Below are 24,928 nucleotides of genomic sequence, written 5' to 3'. Positions count from 1 at the left end.
CACCCCATCCACCCTCCACTTCCCAGGCTGGGTAGGGTCCTCGACAGGGGTCCCCAAAGTCCACCACATCATCCTGGAGCAGACCTAGTCCCTTCCCCATGTGTCCAGGCCAAGATGTGGGATGGGCTCTCAAAGTCCCTTCTTACACCAGGGAAAAATACTAATCCACTACCAGGGGTCCCCTAGAGTGCAGAAGCCTCCTCACTGACATCCATGTTCAGGGGTCTGGATCAGGCCCGTGCTGGCCTCCCAGACAGCAGTCTAGGGTCGATGTGCTCCCCTTGTTCAGGCCAGCTGTTTCTGTGGGTTTCACCAGCCTGGTCCCAACACCTTCGGTCTTCATTCCTCCCTCTCTGCAACTAGGTTCCAGAGTTCAGTTCAGTGTATATCTGTGGATGTCTGCCTCTGCTTCCATCAGCCAGTGGATGAGGGCTCTAGGATGGCATATAAAGTAGTCATCAGTCTCATTATAGGGGAAGGGCATTTAGGTTATCCTCTCCATCATTGCCTAGATTGTCAGTTTGTGTTATCCTTGTAGATCTCTGGAAATCTCCCTAGTGCCAGATCTCTCCTCGGACCTATAATGGCTCCCCCTGATATGGTATCTCTCATCCTGCTCTCCTCTATTCATCCCCCAACTCAACATTTCTGCTTCTCCATTTCCTCCTCTCCTCTCTTCTTCTCCTCCAATCATTCTGGCAGCTCCTTCTTCCCTACCCTCATGCTCCCAATTAGCTCAGGAGATCCTGCCCCTTCCCATTCTCTGGAGTCCATGCATTTTGACCTTCTTGTTTCCTAGTTTCTTTGGTGAAGAGGATTGTAGGCTGGTATTCCTTTGCTCTATGTCTAAAGTTCATATATGAGTGAGTACATACCATGTTTGTCTGTTTGTGACTGGGTTACCTCACTCAAGATGGTTTCTTCTAGTTCCATCCATTTGCTTATGAATTTCAAGATTCCATTGCTTTTTTTCTGCGGAGTAGTACTCCATTGTACAAATATACCACATTTTCTCTATCCATTCTTCAGTTGAGGGGCATCTAGGTTGCTTCCAGGTTCTGGCTATTACAAACAATGCTGCTATAAACATGGTTGAACATATGTCATTGTTGTATGAATGTGCATTATTTGGGTATATGCCTAAGAGAGGAATTGCTGGATCTTGAGGTAAACTGATTCCCATTTTTCTGAGCAGCCACCATACTGATTTCCAGAGTGGTCTTGCAAGTTTGCACTCCCACCAGCAATGGAGGAGTGTTCCTTTTTCTCCACATCCTCTCCAGCATAGATTGTCATTGGTATTTTTGATTTTAGCCATTCTGACAGGTGTGAGGTGGTATCTCAGAGTTGTTTTGAGTTGCATTTCTCTGATGGCCAAGGATTTTGAGCACTTTCTTAAGTGTCTTTCAGCCATTTCAGATTCCTCTTTTGAGAATTCTCTATTTAGTTCTGCCTCCCACTTTTTAATTTCATTGTTTGGTGTTTTGGTGACTAGCTTCTTGAGCTCCTTATATATTTTGGAAATCAGCCCTCTTTCAGATGTGGAATCGGTGAAGATCTTTTCCCATTCTGTGGGTGGTCGTTTTGTCTTACTGACTGTGTCCTTTGATAATGATATTTTTTTTGGTTGTTTTTGTTTTTGTTTTTTTGAGACAGGGTTTCTCTGTGTAGTTTTGGAGCCTATCCTGGCACTGGCTCTGGAGACCAGGCTGGCCTCGAAATTACAGAGATCCGCCTGCCTTTGCCTCCCAAGTGCTGGGATTAAAGGTGTGTGCCACCAACGCCCGGCTAGCATCCCATTTTTTCATTGTTTCATTGTTTGGTGTTTTGGCTAGCTTCTTGAGTTCATTGTGTATTTTGGAAATCAGCCCTCTGTCAGATGTGGGGTTGGTGAAGATCTTTTCCCATTCTGTGGGCTGTTGATTTGTCTTACTGACTGTGTCCTTTGCCTTACAGAAGCTTCTCAGTTTCAGGAGGTCCCATTTACTAATTGCAGATCTCAATGTCTGTGCTACTGGTGTAATGTTTAGGAAGCAGTCTCTTGTGCCAATTCGTTCAAGGGCATCTCCCACTTTCTCTTCTAGAAGATTCAGTGTGGCTGGATTTATGTTGAGATATTTGATCTATTTGCACTTAAGTTTTGTGCATGGTGACAGATATGGATCTATCTGCAATCTTTTGCATGTCTGAATCCAGTTGTGCCAGCACCATTTGTTGAAGATGCTAACTTTTTTTCATTGTATAGATTTAGCATCTTTGTCAAAAATAAGGTGTTCATAGGTTTGTGGGTTAATATCAGGGTTTTCAATTCAATTCCATTGGTCTATCTGTCTATTTTTGTGCCAAAACCAAGCTGTTTTCAGAACTATGGCTCGATAATAGAGCTTGAAGTCAGGAACTTGAAGTCAGTAGACACTTTATTGTACAGAGTTGTTTTGGCTATCCTGTTTTCTTTTTTTTTTCATATAAAGTTGAGTATTGTTCTTTCAAGGTCTGTGAAGAATTGTGTTGGGAATTTGATGGGGATTGCTTGAATCTGTAGATTACTTTTGGCAAGATTGCCATTTTTACTATGTTTATTCTACCTATCCAAGAGCATGGGAGATCTTTCCATTTTTCTGGTATCTTCTTTAACTTCTTTCTTTAAAGACTCAAAGTTCTTACTGTATAGGTCTTTCACTTTTTTGGTTAGAGTTACCCCAAGATATTTTTTGTTGCTTGTGGATATTGTTTAGGGTGATGATTCTCTGATTTCTTTCTCATTGGATCTATCATCTGTATATAGTAGGACTACTGATTTTTTGAGTTAATTTTGTATCCTGCTACTTTGCTGAAGGTGTTTATCAGCTGTAGGAGTTCCCTGTTAGAGATTTTTGAGTCGCTTATGTAGACTATCATATCATCTGCAAATAGTGAAAGTTTGACTACTTCCTTTCCAATTTGTATCCCTTTGATCTCCTTTTCTTGTCTTATTGCTCTAGCTAGAACTTCAAGTACCATATTGAAGATATATGGAGAGAGTGGACAGCCTTGTCTTGTTCCTGATTTTAGAGGAATCGCTTTGAGTTTCTCTTCATTTAGTTTGATGTTGGCTGTTGGTTTGGTGTATATTGCTTTTATCATTTTTAGGTATGTTCCTGTTATTCCTGTTCTCTCCAAGATCTTTATCATGAAGGGATGCTGGATTTTGTCAAAGGCTTTTTCATCATCTCGTGAGATGATCGTATGGTTTTTCTTTTTCAGTTTGCTTGAATGGTGGATTACATTGATGGATTTCCATATGTTGAATCATCCTTGCATCCCTGGTATGAAGCCTACTTGATCATAGTGGATGATTTTTCTGATGTGTTCTTTGATTCAATTTGCCAATGTTTTGTTGAGTATTTTTGCATCGATGTTCATGAGGGATATTGGTCTGTAGCTCTCTTTTTAAGTTGTATCTTTGTGTGGCTTGGGTATCAAAGTGATTGTAGCCTCATAAAAAGAGATTGGCAATGTCTCTTCTGCTTCTATTGTGTGGAACAATGTGAGGAGTACTGGTATTAGCTCTTGTTTGAATTTCTGGTAGAATTTTGCAGTGAGCCATCTGGCCCTGCGTTTTTTTTTTTGGTTGAGAGACTTTTGATGACTGTTTCTATTTCATTAGGGGTTATAGGTCGATTTAAACTGCTTATCTGTTCTTGGCTTAATTTTGGCAAGTGATATCTATCCAGAAAACTGTCCATTTCCTTTAAATTTTCAAATTTTGTGGAGTACTGGTTTTCAAAGTATGACCTGATGATTCTCTGGATTTCCTCAGTGTCCGTTGTTATATCCCCCTTTTTGTTTCTGATTTTGTTAATTAGCATGCTCTCTCTCTGTCTTTTGGTTAGTTTGGATAGAGGTTTGTCTATCTTATTGATCTACTCAAAGAACCAACTCTTTGTTTCATTGATTCTTTGTAATGTTTTCCTAGTTTCTACTTTATTGATTTCAGCCCTCAGTTTGATTATTTCCTGGCATCTACTCCTTCATGGTGAGTTTGCTTCTTTTTGCCCTAAAGCTTTCCATTGTTCTGTCAATTCTCTAGTGTGACTATTCTCTAGTTTCTTCATGTGGGCACTTAGTGATATGAACTTCCCTCTTAGCACTGCTTTCAGAGTGTCCCATAAGTTTGGGTATGTTGTGTCTACATTCTCATTAAATTCTAGGAAGTCTTTAATTTCTTTTTATATTTCTTCCTCAACCCAGGAATGGTGCAATGGGGTGTTATTCAATTTCCACGAATTTGTAGGTTTTCTGCAATTTGTATTGCTGTTGAATTCTAACTTTAAAGCATGGTGATCTGATAAGATACAGGGGGTTATTTCAATTCTTTTGTATCTTTGGAGGTTTGCTTTGTTGCCAACTATGTGGTCAATTTTAGAGAAGGTTCCATGTGGCGCTGAGAAGAAGGTATATTCTTTTGTATTTGGATGGAATGTTCTATAGATATCAGTTAAACCCAGTTGGGTCATAACTTGTTAGATCTTTTGTTTCTTTGTTAAGTTTCTGCCTGGTGGTCCTGTCTAGTGGTGAAAGTGGGGTGTTGAAATCTCCTACTATAAGTGTGTGTGGTTTTATGTGTGGTTTGAGCTTTAGTAATGTTTCTTTTACAAATGTGGGTGCCTTCGTATTTGGGGTATAGATGTTCAGGATTGAGACTTCATCTTGATGGACTTTTCCTGTGATGAGTATGAAATGCCCTTCTTCATCTCTTTTGATTGATTTTTAGTTTGAAGTCTAATTTTTCAGATATTAGGATTGCTACACCAGCTTTTTATTGGGCCCATTTGATTGGAAAATCTTTTCCCAACCCTTTACTCTGAGGTAACACCTGTCTTTGAAGTTGAGGTGTGTTTCTTATATACAGCAGAAGGATGGATTCTGTCTTCGTTTCCATTCTGTTAGCCTGTATCTTTTTATAGGCAGGTTAAGACCATTGACATTGAGGGATATTAATGTCCATTGATTGTTGGTTCTTGTTTGTTTTGGGTTTATTTTTGGTGGTGTCATTGTGTGTAGATTTCACCCTCCTGTTTCTTTTTGTGTTTGGTAAACTTGGATTATCTATTGCCTATATTTTTGTAAGTTATCTTCGTTGGGTTGGAGTTTTCCTTCCAGAACTTTCTGTAGTGCTGGATTTGTGTATATGTATTGTTTAAGTCTGTTTTGTCATTGAATATCTTGTTTTCTCCATCTATAGTGATTGAAAGTTTTTCTGGGTACAGTAGTCTGAGTTGGTATCCATGCCCTCTTAGTGTTTGTAGGATATCTATCCAGGACCTTTTGGCTTTCAAAGTTTCCATTGAGAAGTCGGGTATGATTCTGATAGGTCTGCCTTTATATGTTACTTGGCCCTTTTCCTTTGCTGCTCTTAATATTTTCTCTTCTGTAGGTTTGGTGTTTTGATTATTATGTGTTGAGGAGACTTCTTTTTGTGGTCCAGTCTATTTGGTGTTCTGTAAGCTTCTTGTACTTTCATAGGCATATCCTTCTGTAGGTTGGGGAAGTTTTCCTCTATGATTTTGTTGAATATGTTTTCTGTACCTTTGAGCTGTATTTCTTCACCTTCTTCTATACCTATTATTCTTAGGTTCGGCCTTTTCACCATGTCCCATATTTCCTTTATATTTTGTGTTAGGGATTTGTTGGACTTGAGATTTTCTTTGGTCGATGACTGTATATCCTCTAGAGAGTCTTCAACAACTAAGATTCTCTCTTCCATCTCTTGAATTCTATTGGTTATACTCACATCTTTAGTTCCTGGTCATTTATCCAGCCTTTCTATTTCCAGCATCACCTCATTCTGTGTTTTCTTTATTGTTTCTATTTCAGCTTTCATGCCTTGAACTGTTTTGAGTGTTTCCTTCGCTTGTTTGGTTGTTTTTCCTGGCTTTCTTTAGATTCTTTAAGAGATTTATTTATTTCTTGAATTTTTTGGTTTGTCTTTTCCTCCACTGCATGCATTTTTTGCTTGTTTTTTCTTTTATTTCTTTAAGGGATTTTCTTGTTTCCTCTTTAAAGGTCTCTATCATCTTCCTAAGATAATTTTTGAGGTTCATTTCTTCTTCATTCTCTGGGTTGGGCTTTTCAGATCTTGCTGGTGTGGAGTCCCTAGATTCTGTTGGTGTCATATTGGTCTTTTTATTGTTGATTGTGTTCTTATTCAGTCTTCTTCCCATGTCTTCTTCCAGTGGGTGTAGGTGGGGTCTCTCTATCTCCTCTTGTCACCTGGTGGTGTGTGGGGGACAAGACTTCAAAGACTGCAGCTCTGGATGGTCTTGCCTCTCCTGGTAGTCTCCTTCCTTGGTAAGGGTCGGGCCTTGGTAAGGGTCAGGCCATGGTCCAGGCAGTTTTACGGACCCTGGATATGATAGTTTGGCCCTCTTCATGCCCTACCCCCATCTCACAAGACAGTGGTTATTTAATATGATAAAAGGCACCATGCCCAGAAGCTGAATTAGGTACTGGCACATATCAGTGATCTCTACCCCAGGTTCTTGTGAATCCCTTTAGGTAATAATTCTTTCTCTGCATTGTCTTTCTGATAAGGTAGTGAATAAACAGAGAGCCCCAAAGTCACATTGGAAGGAACAGTAGAAACTTCTCAGCTCTCTGACTCTATAGTTCCTGCACCCTTTTCATTATACAAGTTTTGCAATATTCCTTCCCAGATAACCACAATGAGATTCTCAGAGGGTCCTTTGGTAGTCAGTTTTGCTCAGTAAGCAAATGCCTTTTTCATTGGTTACAAGTCTACTGATTAGATTTCCAGGACAGAATGTTTCCCAAAGAACTGTGCAGCAAATGTTTGTGTCTGTTTTATCTGTGTGTACATGTTTGTGCACATATTCTCTCTCTCTCTCTCTCTCTGTGTATGTATGTATGTATGTATGTATGTATGTATGTATGTATGTATGTATATGTGTGTGTATTTCTGTGTGTGAAGGCTACAAACCAATGTCAAGGGTCATCCTCAATTACTCCTTATCTTATTTTTTGAGACAGGGTCTCTCTACGAATCCAGATCTTGATGCTTCAGTTAGGCTGGCTGACTGGCAAGCTCTAGAGAGATCCGTTTGTGTCTGCCTCCCTAGCATTGGGATTTCTGACACACCTTGCCATGCCTGGCTTTTTATGTGGATACTAAGGAATCTAGCTGAGGTTATACATTTGCATACCAAATATTACCCATGGAGCCATCTCCCTGGCCCCAAATACTTATTCCTAAGAGAGTAGATGTCTGCTTCATAGGCAAGAGCTGGAGGACAGTTGAGCTGGCTTTTGGACTTCTTCTGGAGCCATGCCATGTTTTTTTGTTATGACAACTCCTCCCCTACTGGTGATTTGTGCAGGAGATGGAGCATCTCTTTAGATGTCTATTTGTCATAGTTTCCTCCATGTTGAATGGTAGAGAGATTTTTCTCTTTACTAAGAGTGTCTTTCCTTTAATTTGGACTTTAGAGTGTAGCCATGAATTATCCTATCAAAGGAGTGCTGTGAAATGGGTTTGTGACCTTGGAGTAAGTTTTTAATAATAATGATTACTGGATTGTGGCTAGGGAAAAGATGGGAACTAAAAGTTGTCCAAAGTCAAGAGGCATTGTTCAAGTCAGAATTGGAGAGGACAAACCAGGCACATGATGAAGGCCAAGGAGTCATCCTATTGCATAGTCAAAGAAATTGCCGACTCAGCGGAATATTGCCTTTGATGCATCTGCTCCAGGGACTTTCTCTTTAATGGAGGGTAATTAATTATCATCATCCACTCTTACTTAGTAATAATCTTTTACAAGCACTTGGGCATTCCAGATGCATGCTGTTGTCTCATATCCAAGCTGGAGGGAAGTGGTTCTTGGTGGATGAAAACTGCATCCCTGGAGAGCTTCTGCCTTGGGGCACACCTCCTCCAAGACTCTGACTCACTAGCTCTGATGATCATTGAGATCTAGATGTTCTCAGCACGTGTGGGGAATCCTGTATGCACGTGCGTGCACACACACACACACACACACACACACACACACACACACACACACACACTGACAGGGCGTGGAACAGTCTGGTTCTTTCCTGAAGACTAGAGGCACACATGAGAATCCTGGCTGTGGTTGAAGGGGGAACAATGTGAAATGGGCCAGCCTCACTTCTGTCTTTGCTGCACACGAACATCCACGGCCCAATCAGTCACCTTCTTAAGGTGCAGCTTTTCAGGGTCACCTGGGCTGTTGCTCTTGATCTCCCTCAGCTGTTCCTGGAGAAGACTGATGCCATCAACCTGAAAGGTAGAGAGCTCTTCAGGGACAGGTGCAAAGTGAAAGCCGGCTATTAAGGTTGACTTTATGTACGTGCCTTGAACTAGTAGGAACTGTAGGAACTTGTCCCTCTGCCTATGGCTTTGTGCTTGGAATTTTTTTAAAGGCTTAAAGGATATTCTGTCTCATGAAGGTGGATAAGAAGAAGCAGGGAGGAAAGTGGTGCCTGATGCTTAGAAAACACCGAACTCTTCAGCTCCTCTGCTAAGACAGAACACTGCATCATCCAACGAGCCCCACTATGGATCTCTGGGGCTGTGCAGCTAACTTTACGAATAAAGAACACGAGGCTCAAGGAAATTATGAGGGATTAAGCCAAAGGGTTCAAAGGACTCTGTCCATTCTGTAAGACCCTTTTTTGAGGTCACAAACTTAGAAGGAAGGGTATGTCCAAAGCTAGGCGTGAAGCCAGCCTGGCCTTGCCTGCACTGTGATTCTGCTCATCCCACTCTTCTCTCTCTTTTTAACCCTCAAGTAGTTTTCAAATATGAGAAAACAGGATAAACAAAATGGTAGGCGTGACCTCCTCTAACTTGACCCGGCATTCATGATGCAATCCCCCACTGCTCTTTCCACTGACATTCCAGGTGTTGCTCAGCAACATGCTGCAGCCTTGGAGCACACTTCTCTCCTGAAAACCACCTCAGCCAGTCTCTGGATCCTCCAGCTGCCAAGCTCCTGGTGACAGGTACATCAGAGGAAGAACATGGGCTGCCAGGCTGTGTCTGGTACCTGAGATTCAGCTGGGAAGCTGAAAGGGGTGTCCTGCCCCGTGAGTCTCTTGGACTACTGCTGAAGTAGAATTCCAGAGATAAAGTCCTTGTATTCTTGCCATCTGCTCTTCTTTACCAAGTGAGTCTGCTGGTTTCAGTCTTTGGAGGAGAGGGAAGAGCTTTTCAGGACAGCACTGACCTGGGTGCTCCCCAGCAGCCATACTAATGGTGCTTGGCTCTAGAAAATACATGCCCCCAGTGTCCCATCTCTCTCCCTCATTACTGCTTTGTCTCATGGAAGACAATGTTTTGAGTTGGAGAGATAAAAATGAGGAGGAAAAGAGAGAGAGGGAGACAGAAATACATAGAGACACACAGAGACAGACAGACAGAAGACAGGGTGACAGAGACAGAGTGGGGAGATAAAGACACAGAGAGAAAGACAAAGGAAGGAGATAAAGACAGGTGGGGAGGTGGGACAAGAATTTTCACTTGGGAGGTATGATGGAAAGCAAGTAAAGTGTCATTTCACAGCTTATGGAACAGGTGTCCCAGTGTGAGCACCAACAAGATTCAGGGCACAGCTATGATTCCAGATCTTGAAGCCATCATGTGGAGCAGAGTGCATAATGGTTCTGATGTCCTTTGTCTTTCTTTATTGCAACATCATCACCATTGTCTAAAGAAGCAGGCGATCTCAGCTCCTAAACCATGGAGGCGAATTTATACACAATATGTCAGTATCTTGAGAAGAGTTGTAGTTGATGTGTCATGCCAGTCCTCTAAATTTGAACCATTTGTTATCTCCAATATCCAGACTACTAACAATTTTCAAACAAAAAAATCCACTTTCATAAGCACTCAGTGTCCATGGCCATGCCCCAAGATCTGCATCACTGACAACATGTATGGCTGCCTCATCTTGATGCATTCCCTACAGGAATTCCTGAGCCAAGAACTCCACTAAGGATTTCACAAGCCTTGTTCCATCATTTTGCAAGAATCCCATTTTGCAGAAGCTAAATGGCATCTTATCTAAGGGCAGAGGACCACTGATAAGCAAAGGCAGGACAAACTTGAGCACGAAGTTCAAAGATCCCTTCTTTTCACCTGACTGCTGGGGAGCCCTTCCCTGGAAGAACACAGTCATTGTCCATCAAGGTCCTCATCTAGTTATGTGCTTTTCTGACATGTATTTCTTCAAAGCAAACTTTAAGTAGTGAGAATGCAGAACAACCTCCACTGTATCACGACCTCCAGGTTCAGAGGGTCAGAGATTCTAAATGGACAGAATAGGGGTGTTCTCTGTCCCATAAGGCTTCTCACCTCAGCTGGGATGGCTGGGACTGGAGGACCACTTCCAAGGTGACTTCTCATTCCACATGTCTGATGTCTTGGCTGGGATGGTGTCACTTGGAGCACCTATTTGTGGCATTTTTGGAATCACATTTGCAGGACAGTGGAAACTCTGACATGAACATCCAGTGCTCCAAGAGGGAGTGACCCAGTGAATGACTTGGGCCTGCATGGTTCTTTACAACCTGGTTTTGGGCATTATCTAATCATATTCTTCTAATATTACATACCTGCTCATGTTCATGGTGAAGGGACATTCCCCTGCCACAACTCAGTAAAAGATTGTCAAAGAATTTGTACATATTTAAAAACCACTAGATGTGTTGAAATTCCAGGCAAGTAGATATGTGGGCTGAATAAATTGAGATCCTTATTTATGCCAAGCATATTGCTAATTTGTTTCTCATTTAAAGAGTTAAAAGATTGGGATGACAATGTGTGCCTTCATTTGGCCGAAGTAATTATTTCTTCTGTCACCAAGGTGGTACAGTAGAGAAAGTAGGTAACAGCTCAGGGCAGAAGGGCAGGTGGGCATCCACCAATAGGATGTTTGCTGAAGGGGACTCAAAAAGCCCTGCCACATGAGATGTCAGGGTCAGTTGATTGAACCCAAGTCTTTCATTTTATAGTTGGCAAGTCTGAAACAACCAAAGGGGAAAAGTCTAGTCCAAGGAGATACTGTTTAGTCTGGTGGTCTCTAGCTTCTTGTGTCATTATGAGTTTAAGAAAGTAAGATGAAGAGCTTAGCTCTCAGTCACGTTAGCTGGTTTTAGGGCTCAAGTGCCACTTGTGGCTGGTGGGCACGCTATGGGTAAAGTAGATAACAAGCATATCCACAATTGCAGATCTGGCTCATGGGCAGGACTGATCTCCTGGCCTACAAGCTAGATTTGGAGTGGCTCTTCTCAGGAGTGGCTTGTCTTCTGTTGTCCAGGCCTTAGCACAGCCCTCAGGGAGGCTGTTGGTAGCTGGGGACTGACTTCAGTAGGGCCTCAGAGCCCCTGTAAATCCCCAAGCCTGCCTTCTTTTTTTGCCTGCTCCACTTTGGTCTGACTGATTAGATACATGACTGTATTTCTGGCTTGGCTGATTGGATGCAGTATGTCTAACCAGAGGGGAGGGATTCCTGTTTAGGGACTCAAAGGACCTAGGAGAGAACTCTCTCTGGCAACAGCACTGTAGGGGCAGGGTGATAAGCCCTCCACCAGGAGAGGGAGACTGCACTCTTATCATGTGCCCACTGATCTGTACAGCCAACTTCTTGCTACAGTCCTGGCTCTCAGGAGAACACTACCCCACTTCAGCCCTTTGCTCTTTGTATTGTATGTTAGCTTGGATAAGGGACCAAAACCAGTTCCAGTCACCTCATAAGTTTTTTGGAGCCACCTGTTATGAGCACTGCCCCTTCTTTTGGGCAAGAACTACTTTCCTCTCATCTGTGGTAGTGGGAGGGTCGGGGAACATTATCACCTACCTTCTCTATTTCTCTGCCAGGCACCAGCAAGTCCTCCCTGACCCTGTGCCTACTCTGAAGCAGGGCAGCAGAGACCTGAGTCTTGGCTACTAACCCCAGTTCCTCTTCCAACCCCACGTGATTTGGCCAAGTTGTTTGCCATTTTGGACTTGAATTTCTCATCTGCAAAATAAAGAGTGCGTGTTTCTGAGTGCGTGTTTCTCATAGACCACTGTGGGTTCTTGGGATCAAACTCAGGTCATCGGACTTGATAGGTAAATTTCTTTACCCATGGAGCCATCTCTCTGGCCCTGGGTATGAGCTTCCTCTTTTCCAAGTCTATATCGATCATTTGTGACCATCCTGTCACCTCTGCCAAAGGATTGTTTACAGTGGTGATGTTTGATAGTTGCTGTCAATTCAAATATCCTATTCCCTTCACCAGGGAAGGGTTTAGGGTGAGGACTTGTCTTGTACCCCTGTGACTACACAGTCACCCCATGCTCATGTGTAGAGATAAAGCTAAGCCATTTGACAGCTTCCAGGAGGAATGCCACGGGGAAGGGACAGTTTGCTCAGCCTGAAGGATTCCTAGTCTGACAGCAATCTCTTCTCAGATTCAAACACTCCCAGACCTGTTGTTAGGTAGACAATTTACAAAGTAATCGATTTACACTGCCTAATGTGTACAGTGTACCAAACCAGACCAAACCAGATACTTTGTAATATTTGCTTAGAGTTTTTGGTGGCTTCACTGAGGAGCCTTGTAACAGTTTAATGGGGAGATCTCACTTTTGTTACTATCACTTACAGAACATAATGAAACACATATTTATCATTAGCATCAACATTTCAGGGTTTTGATAGCAACCTTGCAGTTTGTGCTGCTAAGTATGTGGAGCTCTTTTGGCTGATGGGTGTTTTTGATTTTCTTTGCATACCCTGGATATAAAATGTTAATTTAATCTAACCCCAAACCAGTTTACTTTGTCTTTGAATTTAAATGTAAATGTCTGATTTTCATAATAGTGAAGACTTGCTTTAAATTTAATTTTAAGTTCTAGTATGTTTCCAGTGCCTTGGATATAAATGCAAAATTTAGTTTAAATGTCATCTTGCCAGGAATGCATGATTAAGGCAGATATGCTGTTTGGAGAACTGACAAATGCTTTTTAAAAAGAGCTTAATGTTTTTGAAAATGAAAAATGGCATTTAAATACAATAAAAAGCAAAAATGGCTAAAATAATAATTTCCATTACCAGCAACATGCCAATTTGAAAATAAGCAATTAGGATTTATTGACTTGGTAGATATTATCAGAAAAATCTTTGCTTTGCAACAAAGGCCAATTTTCCCTTTTTAGTAAATCAGCCAAGCAACTAGCAACTTTTTCTTTGAGATTTTCATATTTAAAAAAAAAAAAACAACTTAATGCTGGGTATGCTGCACTCAGGAGGCAGAGGCAAGCAAATTTCTGTGTTCCAGGCCAGCTTGGTCTAGAGAGTTCCAGGACAACCAGGGCCACACAGAGAAACTGTGTCTCAAAAAAAAAAAAAATCCAAAAACAAACAAACAAACAACAACAAAACAAAAAACCACTACCACCACCACCAACAAAAAAAAAAAAAACCAACAAAAACTAAAATAAAGTAATAAAAAGTAAATTAGAAAATATTTTTTTGGTTTTCTTTTTGGATTATATTATAATTACATCCATTTCCCCTTCCCTTCCCTCCCTCAAAACTCTCCTATCTACTCACTCTTTTTTTTCCCAAATTCATGGCCTCTTTTTCCTTAATTGTTACACAACACAACACACACACACACACACAACCCTAAACACACAAAAGCAACCAACCCACTCCAGCTCTATGTTACTGGTATGCATGTTTCTGAGGCTGGCCATTTGGTATTGGCTAGCTAACTGGAGTGCTCTTGCCTGGGGAATGCTGTTTCTCCCCTCTCATCCTTTGTTGCCTGTGGTTCTTTTTTCAGGGTTGAGGCCTTGTGAGCTTTCCATAATCAGCATGTCTATTGGTGTTTCCCTGTCATCTCCTGTTGAGACAGCCATATTGGTGAGACTTCATGGGTATGGCGTCTGTGAGAGTCACACTCTCACAGCAAACTCCCTATTCCTTTGGATCTTACAATTTCTCCACCCCGCCTTTGTCCAGTAACTCCTGAGCATTAGGTTCAGGAGTTGTCTTATAGATGTACCGTTTGGTGTTAGGATCCACTACTCTGGGTTTTGATTGGTTATGGTTGGCTGTAATGGTTTTTTGTCTGTTGCAAAGAGACATTTTCTTCATGAGGGTGAAGAGTATGCTTATCTGTGGGTGTAAGAACAAATACTTAGAATGGAGTCAGGGAATAGTGTCATTAAGCTTGTGAAATTTTAGCATTCTTTCCCAGTAGCCAGTCTACCCTGGTCTATTGCTCTAGCCATGTTTTAAAAGCAACTATTCTTGTCTCTCTTGCTTCTAATGGCTTTTTCCTCAGTGTGGATAGGCTCTTCTGGGCATGCTTGGATCCCATTCTCATTTTGATTGTGCCTTTCCCTGCTGTGAAGTTGATATATATTTCTAATTAGCTCTTAATTTAACTAAAATACATTGACTTTAAAAAAAACTACTCAAAATCAAGCAGAACTATAAACGATATTCACTGAAAATGTAATTTAAAGTTTAATTTCCATTCAAATCACCTAAAAGAAATCAGAATTAGTGAGGGAAAAAAAATCCCTCTCTGAAAACTAGAGTATGCCAAGAAGCTTTTGTGGAAAACATGCAGAATAATTTAAAGTATAGATCCTTCCATTAGATATCATGACATGTGGATTTCAGAAATTTGGGGAGTTGGTCACTTAGCAAAGTGACCTAAGAACTACTTTCCTGGGAATTGGCTTTTCGAAAGTTGGTCTTTCAGGGAGTTCATTTTTTAAACTGGGCATGCTTTGAAACTGCTTTCACTAAACTGAAGGATATCACTCATCTTGACATTTTCCTTTGGTATTCTCTAGAGTCCCCTGGTCTCCAAATCCCTAGAATTCTACAGATGGCTCCATTTCTTGGGTTCATATTCATCTTGAAAGTCCTGATACAGGTGTAAGAAGTAGAGAGGTCAGATTCACTTACTCCTTTCCAGGAAAGGAAACTGAAAGGGTCCTAGAGACATGTGACATTCTTGTGGCCTCTGTGGACTTGATCTGAATACATTGGATGATAGACTTGAAGCCCATATATGAGTAAGAAAGACAAGTTAAGGCCTCTAATTGTCTTTCTATAAGAACCTTAACACCACCAAGCCCAGGATTTCTCAGCCTTAGAACTGTGGATATCCTGTGCCAGTTCATGCTTTGATGTGGGGATGGTTCTGTGTGGGGGAAGGTTTTTGGCAGCATCTCTAGTTTTGTTCAGTAGGTTCTTTCTTTGTCCATACCTTCTTCTTCCTCTTCCAGTTCTTCCTGTATCCTGGGGCCTCTCACTCCCTATAAAATTCATGGCCTCTTCTTTAGCTATTATTGTTTTAAATACACATATACACACACACACACTCGAACACACACACACACACACACACAAATGCATGCATGCATGTACACACACACACACACACACACACAGAGGTAAGTTAAAGCCAACGCAATGGAGTCAGAACTAGATTGACAACAGGTCAATAAAGGGATAGTACTCACACAAGGGCCAGTGACCAGGTTTACACTGGAGCCGGAGTGACCCGCAGATGTCCGCTCAGCCAGGCGGGAGAGAGAAAAGAGCCATGTGTGTGCCTCTCTGCTACTTAAATCCTTGCTACATCACTCTGACCACACCCAAGCAGGCGTGGTCAGTGGCACCTGTGGCTAGCCCCAAGCAGGTCACCAGTACCTCTAAACAGGATTACTCCCTACAGTAAATACAATCTATTGAGTTCATTTTGTGTTGCTTATATACACATGGGTTTAGGGTTGATCATTTAGGATTGGATAACCTGCTAGGAAGCTCATCCCTGGAGAAGGAGAGTCCCTGTTGTTGAAGACACCACACACTTTAGACACAGGAATTGGAGGAACTGAGCAGGAACTGACCAGGAAGTCTCTCTCTCTCTTTTTTTTTTAAATTAATTACTACCATATTTACTACCATTAAATTAATTACTACCCATATTTACATACCCATCCCCCCATTCCCTTGCCCTCCCATCCTCCCATGTTCCCGACCAAACCCCCAACCCATCCCCCACTCCTCCTCAGGGATAGTGAGGCCCTCCATGAGGGACCTTCAAAGTCTTTTATATCATTGGGGGGGAGGGCTAGGCCCTCCTTGCTGTATCTGGGCTGCAATAGTATCCCTCCATAGGGAATGGGCTCCTAAAGTCCATTTGTGCTCTAGGGTTAAAAACTGGCTCTACTGTTAGAGGTCCCATAGACTGTCTTGGCCTCCTAGCTGCCACCCACATTCAGAGGGTTTGGTTTGGTCCAATGTTGTTTCCCCAGCCTTATAGCTCTCATAGTATATGAAGGTGCTCTGGAAGCTGCCAAAGGAGAAAAGCTGTGAGGAGTCCTACCAGCTGAAAAGCCTGGGAACCACAAACACCAGCCTGGCAAGATATCCTCAAGAGTCTAACCAACAGCTATCTAACTGGACTGTTTGAACATTCATGATTCATGGCAGTCAGTAGTGTCTTCAGATATAGTCATGTATTTCTTGGAGGAGAAATAATTCCTGCTTGAAAGCCATTGATCCACTTCCCCATGTATTCTAGAAAACTTCCTTTTCTAGAATATTGCACGTCATATGCCTTCTTAACACTTCAGGAGCCTCAGAACCCACCTCACTTCAGCTGATTGTCCTGGGAGCAGTTCCACAGTTGTCACAAGACACTCACTTGCTTCGTTGCACCAAGCTCAGCTCCTGTGTTTGTAGGTCAGTAGGTGTGACCTAGGAAAATTTACAAAGGTATTTCAGCTTGTTTCTGGCCATGTCCTAATCCCCATTCCATAGCTTTACTAGGAGGACCCAGTGAACAATGTATAGAAAACTTTTAGCTCTTCTGTGTGTTTGTAATCAACTTCCTCTCTTTAGTTGTACTTCTCTGAGCCATGTAACTTGTTGCATCCATGGATCTCACTACAGCTGGAATCTAGCCACTGAAGGCAATTGTTCTAGCCTTAATCCTTTTAAGCAGATGAAGCCCCACAAACCTCTACTCCCTCTCAGCCAGTTCCAAGATGATAACACATCACAGTTTAAGGGGTGTTCATCATTAAGTCAGTGTGAAGCTGGGGAGAAATAGGATGCAGGGCTGTCTCACAATGACGTTAGGGGCCTTCTAACAGATTTTGTTGGAGAGCTTTTTTCCTTTGTTCTAATGGGTACTGCAGTGAAGTAGCCATGTTATAAACGGCAGATGAATGACATAGAAAGAACACTTTTTTTTCCCCCAGAGGTGCACTAGCACAGGGCACCCCAGGAGGGTAAGGCTGGGAGATGGAGGCCACACTGTACCTGACATCTTTTTCTTTGCCAGTTGCTCATTTGGAATCAGTTCCTCACACTTTCCAGGAAGTACAAATGTGACACAAACCCTTGCATGTAGAGAACTGAGATGCCACCTCATTACTCAGAACAGCCAGCCTCTTCTGGACATGTAAAAAAGGGCACTGGTGTCAGGGAGCTGGCTGACGTCCCTGTGGTACTTTCTAACCTCTTCCTCCTTGCAGAGGTCGATAGCTGGGCTTACCTCACATGCCTCAATGCCACGCACTTGATATAGCTCAATTGCTCCTGTCAGTTTTATGCCTGGAAACTTGAGGTCCCAAGGATTGACACTTTATATTTGGGGAGACATTATGAGTCACAGTGCTGGCTATCCATCTGTCTGGTCCCAGAAAGACTCCCTGGCATTGATGTCATGTTCTGCAGGGTGACAAGAAAGACCTAGGGAATTTTCTTAAGTAGATTTCGTATAGAACATTTTTCTTAAAGTAACAGAGCTGACTCTTGCTTCTCCTTGGGGTAATATAGAAGAAATGAGATCAAAATGGCTCTAATTTGAAACAGCAGCCTCTCGAAGTCCTACTCAGGACATACTGAAGCCATGGGCAGTGTTGTGACTTGCACACAAGGCAGTCTTGCCTGCCATTTCCCAATCAGGAGGGCCTGTTAGCCAAGGGGATTAGAGAAGATTGTTTAAACACGGGGCTTTTGCGTCTGGCCTAAGGCTCCTTGCAATTTAATCTTAGACAGTCTCTTGATTTATGGCTCTAAATTGTACCAAGTGCCCTGAATCACCAGTGCCTGTCCTTTGCAAGGTTTGCAAGATAAGAGCTCCATGGGAGGCTTCCCAAGCCTAGAGCCAAAGAGCGAGTCTGTATTTTCCAAGTCTCTGAAAAGGTGGGTGGTGGGTAGGAGGCCATCCCTGGGAAGCTTGGGATGTGCAAGAAGGAGGGGAAAGGCTTTTCTAAGGACAGCTCTGTGTTCTGATTCAGGATGAGGAGAGCGGGGAGGAGGGGAGGAGCTAAGCCTGCAGTTTGTGGTGACTGGCCAGGGGTAGCCTCTACTCTCTGTGGAAGGTCACCTTTGTACTAAAACTTCAAAACAAATGTGATCATTCTAGAAGCACCAAGTCTTGTTGGGCTGAGAGGATGTCTTACTGGCTTTTCTGGTTCAGTCACCTGATGGCACTATAGTGTGTAACCAAACTTTTCCTAAAAAACTATTGGGATTCGAGGATTTCATAACCCCAGGCAAAACTGAAGAACTAAAGAACTCAGAGGCCAGTCAGCCCATGTAGCCATCCTGGAGTCAGAACACTGGGGGACTGGAGAAACCTTGTGACCCTCACATCAATCAATGCGAGGCAAGAGTAGTGTGCACAAGTCCTTCCGCATAGTTGAGTCTTTTCAGAGAATCCCCATCACACTCTCCACTTCCACCTGTGTCTCTGGGAGTGGTGACTGCTTTTGGCAGCTTTCTTTTCTGTACAGCAGCCTTTACCTTTGATAGTGAGAGTGAGCAGAGCAGAATGGTAGTATCTGTAATCCGTGGCTCCTTAAAACTGTGGGTCATGACTCCATTTCAGATCACATGGCCAAATGTGGGGATTGTGGGATACTTTGACAGCAGGATGAGGTTTCTGAACATCCAGCAGCCAAAAATTCTCTGAAAATGAAGCATCACAAATGTGAGGTGTTATGTGCATGGCTCCCCTGCAGCTGTGGTTCTGAGCACATACCATGTACTTTGTTCTACATATGCCCTCATATTACCCATCACCTGCCTGGGACATTGTATGCCATTGCTGTGGTGTTTTTCTGTACATGCAAAGTTGTGGTTCCCATGATGCTTTAATTGTGGCAGGCAAGTGCTTACAATATTTTTTAGCATTACTCTTCAGCATGGATAGAATCAGTATCTCTTCTTATTGTGTTGTGTTAGAATGTCTGATTTTGAAATTTTCTGTTAGTGTTATTGACTTTTCTTAAAAATTTGTTCACTGAATTTTGGCTTGGGATTAGGAAAGATTTTCCAACAATTTCTAAAACGGTCCTAAACATACTTCTGCCATTTTCTATTACATATTTATGTGAGGTAGTGTTTTCAGTATCAATGATTATAAAATCTAAATATTGAGCCCCTCTGGAAAACATTGAAGATACTGTATATCTCACAGTATCAAATAGCTAGCAAAGACTTAATGCTGTGTGTAAAAACAAATAAGCAATACACCCCATTAATATGCAACTTTGTATTAATCTTTAGTGAATCGTAAAGTTATATTCATACCAGAGAATTGTTTTAAAATAAACTTACTTACGACTTAGAACAAGTAAATGTTTGATTTGTATATATGATTTATATGCTATATGCCTGGGGTCACATAAAATTTCTTTTAGTGAAAGAGGTCATGAGTAGAGAAAGTTTAAGAAAGCAGATGTGTGTTTTCCTTTGTGCTTCAGAACATTGAGTTACTCAGCATTCATAAGCTTGATTGAATTACGTTTGCTGAGTTATCCACTCTGCAACAATGATTGAAGACTGAGCTCTGTCTGTCAGGGGAGGTGCTCGGAGTTCTGGATGTGAAATCCTCAAAGTTACTCTAAGGGCTCTTTGTACAAACAGGGGCAGAGTCTTGGAGAGATTGTTTAAGGGCCAGGTTTGCATAGCTACACTTGGATTGAATCTTATTCCTGCCATTTTCTGACTAGCACTTGATGTGCTGGCATTGACTATGATATTGTGCAGCCTTGTACCCTTCTGCCTTAGTCTCACCTAGTGCCAGCACTAGCTTGAGTCAGCTCTAAGGTCATAAATGATTTCTGTACTTTCTACAGGGCAGCTGCTTGCTGACCGACTTTTCAGTGTTCTGAGTTCTCGATACCACCCTCTCTCCATAAGAACTTTCCTTTTCTTTCAGTCTCCCATGAAAGTAAGCATGGGCATCTTCAACCAAACAGTCACTAATCTTTTGGACCATGTGAAGCTATGAGAAGAGTTCATGCTAAAGTGAGATGAAAAGGCCACATCCAAAGGTGGGGGTGTTCTTGTTGTTTCGCCCTCTAGGTCAAATAACCCCCTGTAGCAGACATCCCCAGGCTTGTGGTACATGATGAGTGTTCTAACTGGGGACCTCAGAGGACAAAGGGCATAGTGGTTCTTGAAGAAGTTTACATGCCACATATTCCTTGATGTGCCCCCCCTTCCCCTTTGATGACAGTAGCTCATTCCTCTTCCTATATGTGTGCTCAACACGAGTCGTCACTGTATCCTGTGTTATTGTCTCCAGAGATTTTCATATCCCTATGCCCCTTTCAGGGCTTGAATGTCACCTTCACTGTGAGACTCTAGCTTGGGATGCTTTTCTCCGTTCACCGATTTAAGAGGATATTCTTCTTGTAAAATTTTTTTGTCACTCTTAACACACTCCAGTAGCATCAACATATCTTTGCTTAGCTGGACTAAGAAATAGGGCATTCATATATAATTCTAAGCCAGACACAAGGGGATCTTATTTGTATTTCTTCATTGTCCCGTGTTCCATGCCAATGGGATAACCAGAGAGAACTGGATGGAATCAGGAACCCTGATGGAACGTAGGTTGGTGGAGGTGTTGAGTGCAGGGGATGAAACGGCAACATTTTGGCATGCTCAGAGGTTTGTAGGTCTGTTGTTTTTGGGGTTTTGCTTCTTAGCCGTTTCAGCATGTCTTTTTCTGCCACTCTACCCAATGTGTTCATCACTATGTATGTGTGTTTCTTGGATTATTCTAACCTGACATTGTCTTCACCAGCATTCTGGATGCAGATGCAGAGATAGAGAGCCAGTGGATGATAGTTGGCTGTTGTTTGGAAATAAATAGTTCATAAAGGAAGCCCATTTATTCTTGACTTTCCTGAATGTTGAAGTTCTTGGAACTAAGAGCAGTTGACTGAAGAAGCAGGTTAGTCTCTCAACCTTGATGCCTTAAGAATGGATGAGTTTCTTCAACCACTAAAATCCTATATCTACTTAAAATTGGGTAAGTGCTATTTCAATACAAAGCAAAGCAAACCAGTAAAGGACCCTTCTGGAATGAATTGTCTATGATATTGAGTTTTTAGCCATCCCTTCATCCACGTGAGAGCTAAGAACATAATATAACTCATGAGAATGGTTATAGTGACCCTGGCTGTTTTCACATTTAGCCCTGAGTTCCTTCTGACTCTTTGCTGTTTTATTTTAAATTATGTTCTCCTTTAGGAGGGAGATATTTCGCTAGAGTGGGAGTTGTTCTTTAGGCAGGACCCTGAGCCTGGAGAAACATGGCAAAGAGGGGAGGGATCTCAAAGAGTGAGTTTCTCCTAGGACTTGGTGAGTATCTGGTGTTTGAAGGAGAACATTTTGACCTTGTAAAAGAAACCCAATGCAGAGGAGTGACAACTCCTAACAAGCTATCACTGGTTATGAGCTGCAAACAGAACCAACAGAGACCTCCATGTTCTTTAAAATACTGGCAAACTAGTCAATATTTACATTTTGCTATGACCCTGTTTAGACAGGACACATTTTCTTTCAATATTTTCTTACAGAGTTATAAATGCAAGCTAATTTCGTTTGTGTGCTCAAGGTGGAGAGCAGAGGCAAGGGCTGATGAGAATGGAAGACTGAGTTCTGCAGTGCTAACAGAGGGATACAAGTGTTCTTTTGTTAAGGGAGAAGGGGGTATCTGGAGGAGTTAAATGATGGACTCAAGGGCATTTTGAGCATTAAGGATAAAACTGGCTGGAGACCAAAGGGCATGGCTGTAGGTTTATTAGTTACAAATCCTAAATATTACTTTTCTTGTGTTCAAAAAAGTTTTAAGAATTCTCTGAATCTCCAGATATTTTCTCCCCCACTATGCATGAGTGCATGCATGTGCACACTCGTGCACACAGACACACACACACACACATAACACACACACACACACACACACACACACACACACACACACTACATACACTTGCATTGTAATACAATTAACAGTAACTTCAAATTACATGCAAATAGGAGCATATACTCTAGGTCCCTCTTCTTCAGAGGGAAGGGTTAGGTATAAGGCTGTATGGAAAACTAGAGAGGGGTATGGTGGCATCACTGTGGCAAAACCTCAGATCAACTGACTCTTGGAAAATCAAGTTTCACATCTGAATGAAAAGTAACATGTTGAAACTTGGTCATATGAGGGCTCAGCTGTGTGTGTGATGGGGTGTGTGTGTGGGTCTGTGAGAAAGGCACAGGCTTTCAAGTGAGAAAGGCACTGTGTGAGAAGAGGTTGTATGACAGAAGTATAGTTAGAGACTCCTTGGTGAAGGAAAATAAGGAAGAGTGTCCAACCAAACAAAATCAAACCTCAAAAATCAGAAGATCAGCTTCTGCTCCACGACCCCCGCCCTAGGTGCTGTCAATAAAAGAAGTTCATCTTTTCCACACCAGAAGAGGGTGCTCTTGAACAAGGAAACATCACCAGGCACCTAGCTGCACAGCTGTGCCTACATAAACTCTTTGTGTAAGTACTTAGCCGTGCACAGAAAATGGCAGACAGCATCCATACAAAGCTAATAACAAGACAAAAATCAGTGCATCAAAGTCATCCATGGTGAAAATACTGCAACCCGAATCACACACAAAGTAGGAGAAAACTCTCACATGCATCCTGTCTGAATCAGTATCTGAAAGCAGCATCTGAAAATATGAAACAAGGACTAAATCCTAAGATTCAAAGTTTAGAGCAAAAATAGCTACCCCTTATATACTCAAGAAAAACATGAAATGAGAATGGAATGAAATCAGGAAAGCAGTAGAAGGAAAGGCATTACTCTAAAAAATGAATGCTATCTTAGCACCCAGGGGACAGCAAATCTCATCAGATATGAGACCTTGAGGAAAGGCAGACAAGTTAAGAGAATAGAGATGAATAAAGCAAGGATGGAACAAAAAGAAAGTCAGAGAGAAACCAAGTGATAGAAGGAAGTCTCGGAAGAGTCTAAAACAGACAACACACAGTGAGAAATAACAAGTATTTAAGCCGTAGGCTATGTTGAATTTCTAACAGGAAATGAAGACCTGGAGCTGCATTGTAAAAGGGCCACAACATACTTGCAAAAAGAATTCTGGAATGCTAATGCCCAAGACTGGACTAGGAAAATGCTCAAAGAGAAACAACAACAGAAACCTAGATAGATCTCCAGGCAAAAGACCAAATACACTGCAGAGCAAAGAAAATGGTAATTCTTCATAGAACATCGCAGAACAACAAGAAAGCATGATGTAAGGATTTTTGCACACACAGACCCTAGAGAATGCTGCACTTACTCTGAATGGTTCACACTCTAGGGTAGTTTTCTATTCAGGACCATTTGTCAAGTCTAACTAAAAGCTTAATAAAATCTGACCACTTATTTCATTCAGTTTGTTCAGGTTTAACCAAAACAAACCACTGTAGACTGAGTAGGTTACTAATATGTAAAATTATTTTCTCACAGCCATGAAGGATGGAAAGTCTAGATCAAGGTGCCTAAGTATATTCAATGCTTTGTGAGGGTCCTCTCCTGGCTCATAGGTAGTGCCTACTGGCTGTTTCTTTACAAAGTGCCAAGGACTAGCTAGCTATCTTTCTGGAAACCTCCATTGCATCAGTGGAGCCTTTGAAACCTAATAATCTCCCACAGGCCCCCTCTCCTAGTGTTTTTACCTTGGGGTTAGGATGTCAACCTCTAGATTTTACTGGGACATAAGAATTTGGTTAAGGGCCAGGAAATAGCTATTAGTGAGAAAAATTGTTTTTAATACTCCAACCTGAAAATTACCAGGTACAACATCTCTTTGTTTAACAAACCTCAGCAAGGAGATTTAAGCAGAAATTGCAGAATTTCTCAAAACAATGATAGGACGAAACTGTTCCTACCAGTATTTATGGCATATAATTAAGGCAAAACCAAAACCAACAAGAAAGAGTTAAACAAACTTAGCTCACAGGGCAAAGATGTAGAAAAATGATAAAGGGAATCAGCAGAGAGCACAAGAAAGGGAATAACAAAGGTAAAAGAAGAAAATTCAGTGCTAAGAGACAATGAAAAGAGCAGAATTAAGAAAGAATCAAAACTCATTCTCTGGACGGGAAGAACAAAGTGTGGTTGATCAATACAGAGAGCAAAGCACAGCTATGGAGAGTAAGCAGCCAGATAAAAACAGCCCTGCACAAAGGCAAGCTAATCATGGCAGGCACTTTACAAATGCGGGCAAAAATGATGGAATCCATTATATTATATGAAGATGGGATTTTCTAAAACACCTAAAATAGAGTTTAGGCATGCTGCTCTGCAGAGTGGTAGGAAGATGGAGAAAGTTTCTATCTTATGGACCCACACAGAAACACCAGACACAGCTTGTTCATAGAGGAACTCTGTTGATAACTCTGCAAGTTGCTTCCTCTGTGTTCCAGAATATAGAACATGGAGACCATGCAGACTTTCCATAAATGTAAGTATGGCACGGAAACTGGAACCCTAGAAGACTGACATCAGTAATGGTCATGACTACTGGGGTTG

At 41.9% G+C, this 24,928-nt stretch overlaps 1 long non-coding RNA gene across 16 annotated transcripts in view; it reads right to left on the bottom strand.

Annotated features, from left to right (window-relative positions):
* Positions 1 to 374: 374 nt before the first annotated feature.
* The window catches only part of LOC103160262, a 44,314-nt gene continuing 19,760 nt past the window's right edge, over positions 375 to 24,928 (bottom strand). For 8 of the 16 annotated variants that reach the window (XR_004768693.1, XR_004768697.1, XR_004768702.1 and 5 more), the window contains 4 exons: positions 18,855 to 19,019; positions 16,689 to 16,796; positions 11,880 to 12,041; positions 7,531 to 8,299 (listed from right to left, as the gene is read on the bottom strand). This is a non-coding gene — a long non-coding RNA (uncharacterized LOC103160262). Of the gene's footprint in view, positions 435 to 7,530; positions 8,300 to 9,068; positions 9,209 to 10,375; positions 10,472 to 11,879; positions 12,042 to 16,688; positions 16,797 to 17,363; positions 17,498 to 17,598; positions 17,775 to 18,854; positions 19,020 to 24,928 lie in introns of those variants that run through there. The other 8 variants (XR_004768700.1, XR_004768705.1, XR_004768695.1 and 5 more) reach the window with 8 other exon arrangements.

Source organism: Cricetulus griseus, chromosome 2 (genome assembly GCF_003668045.3).
Source record: "Cricetulus griseus strain 17A/GY chromosome 2, alternate assembly CriGri-PICRH-1.0, whole genome shotgun sequence".
Lineage (NCBI taxonomy): Eukaryota > Metazoa > Chordata > Mammalia > Rodentia > Cricetidae > Cricetulus > Cricetulus griseus.
This window is presented reverse-complemented; position numbering and strand designations above follow the sequence as displayed.